The sequence below is a fragment of the Lygodium microphyllum genome, chromosome 9 (assembly GCF_053477565.2).
Source record: "Lygodium microphyllum isolate KBCC chromosome 9, Lygodium_microphyllum_v1.1.10, whole genome shotgun sequence".
Taxonomy (NCBI): Eukaryota; Viridiplantae; Streptophyta; class Polypodiopsida; order Schizaeales; family Lygodiaceae; genus Lygodium; species Lygodium microphyllum.
Window position 1 is genome coordinate 160,221,886 of NC_141143.1, and position 2,762 is coordinate 160,224,647.

Here is a 2,762-nt window from a genome sequence, read left to right on the forward strand (position 1 = left end):
AATGTTGCCTAAGTCTTCATATTGAGAAGTTCAAATGTTGCATTTACTAAATCTTTATGTCAAAAGGTTCAAATGCTATCAAGGCACTCATTCTTGTCAAAACTAAAATGGATCATTTCTACCTTTCAAATAAGCTATCTATGGCCAATGTCTACACTAGAAGGTCAATTGCATTATATGTATCTTATACGGATACAACCTTGATCAAGGGTTCCTAACATGGTTGAGCATCATAGACAATCCTAAAGTTATATAGGAGCTATGAAAAGCATTGTTGTGTTTAACATTATAGCTTGCTCACAAAGCAGAGTCAAATCACCATCTTTAGAGATGAAAAACTAATCTAAGAATCCAAAAATAACCCCTTGTTATGTGATTTTGAGCTTGATTTAAGCACTTGTATTAAGCATCTAACAAGCATGTAGGTATGCATTGAGATAGTACTAATCAACTTGATCTTTGGCTCCTTCAATCTAAGTTGGTTAACTTTAGACTTTGGTCTCAAAGATGGGTCTTTTGGACCATGTCCCAAGTGAAAAATTCAAGCAACTTATGTCTTGAGTTTACAAGAAAGTACCTCATTTTATTGATAGGTGCCAATTGATTTTTAGGTGTTGTTCCATTTCCATTCTTGGGTTTGCTCTTGAGAACCTATCCCCAAAGGCTCATCTTGGCATCCACCTCTCTCTTAAGGCGAACTATCTTGAGGGTGTTTTCTCAATTGGGAAGTTTGATTGTGCATTGTTCTAGTCTCCTTGATGGCACTACGTACATCCAACAACACTTCATCAAACCTATAGATCTCATCGAGGCTAGACATTGAATTTTTTGCTACCCTTGCTCATAAAAGCCATCCATTTCAAACTTCAAAATACACTCAAGGTGAACCATATCAAGGGTCTTTTTCACACATTTTAGCGTAAAAAACCTTCCATTCACTCATGCACTCTACTACTTGACCTTGTTGTGCTTGCGAGTAGCTTCCTTGGGCTTAGCCTTAGCTCATAGAAAACTTTTAAAAAGCACTTTCTTGACCTCATGGATACTCCCAAGGAGAACCATATGGAGGGTAAGTTTCACTCCATAAGAGGCACTTATGACATCCATCTCAAGCTTTCACAACTTAGGCACTTGTGACATCCAATTAAAGCTAAGTCGAGTAGGACCCCCTTGCCACTACTATGGCTTTGTTGTGTATGTGGCTTGCTTATTTTAATACCCTTCCAAGACCAACAATTTTAAGGATCTCTCTCACTAAACCATCCTCCTCACTGAACCACCCTCTTAAGTAAGACAAATAGAGAGTAGATAATCAAGAATCTTGCTAAATTGAAGTAGTTAATTCCATCATGGCATTGAAATACTTCTTAATATGCTAGACCTTGAAATACATTACTATCACTTGTTGAAATGGAAGATATTTCTAAATCCTTAAAAATATCCTATTGTATCCAAAAGTATCCTTGACTACCTCAAGTGGTTCACCTCAAGGGTGTGGTTTCTCTACTTGGGTGGGTCACAATCAAATCATCGTTGTCCCATCAAACAAGAATTGAGATCACTTGAAACATTTGTGAAAGCCTTGCCGTGCAATTAGTTTGCTAATACCCCCTTAGGATACCTCAAAATTCTTCATTCTAAGAAAATTCCTCCCAAAAAATTACACTCAAAGTGAACCACCTCAAGGATAGGTTTTCCAAGATTTGGTTACAATACTTTCTTCCCATTTTCCATGGAGGATCTTGGCATTAGCGTAACTTGAAACTCTCATCTCTCTTGGTGAGGGGAAGCAATGGTGGGGTGTAGAGTTAACGCTATGAGAGAGAGAGAGAGAGAGAGAGAGAGAGAGAGAGAGAGAGAGAGAGAGAGAGAGAGAGAGAGAGAGAGAGAGAGAGAGAGAGAGAGAGAGAGAGAGAGAGAGAGAGAGAGAGAGAGAGAGAGAGAGAGAGAGAGAGAGAGAGAGAGAGAGAGAGAGAGCATATAAGAAGTTTTTGGTAGGTACAATGTTACCCTTATTTTTCATTATCTTCACTTATATTTAATTGTATAGTAAGGGGTGCCTACCTAGCCATTGGACATTGGCTTTTACCCCAACAACCTCCCATTAAATGTGCCTTTAAGGGAGAATAGCTAGTGAAGATATCGTAGAATGCCCATCAACACACTATACTGTGCAAAGTGCTCCAAAGATAAACTCTTCATGAGAAGGTCTATAGGGTTATTATCTGTATGAACCTTAATAGACTCAATTTGCTTTCATAAGAAACTCTATGATGTAGTGATATTCCACCTCAATCTACTTTGTCTTTGCATAAAAGACACGATTTTGTACTAACTAGATGGCACTCTAACTTAGAAGGCAAAACGAGTGGCTCTCCCAAAATACGCAAATCTCCCACAATATGAATAAGCCATATAGCTTCCTTTCATGCCTCAATGGATACAACATACTTGGCCTTGGTGGTAGATAAATCCATACATGGCTGTAATTGAGAGACTCATGAGACTATACTTCCTTTGAATGTGAAGAGAAAACTTGTTGTAGACTTCTTAGAGTCTGTACTCCTTGCAAAATCAAAATCTACATACCCAGGGAAAAACGCGACTTTCTTTCCAAAGCATATATGCATAGCTCTAGTGTTATTTAACTACCTCACGATACTCTTCAATCTCACTACTTTCCAATGCTTCTTGCCAAGGTTTTCCATAAACATGCTAACCACTCCCATTGCCTAGGCAATGTCTAGATGTGTGGCAACCAT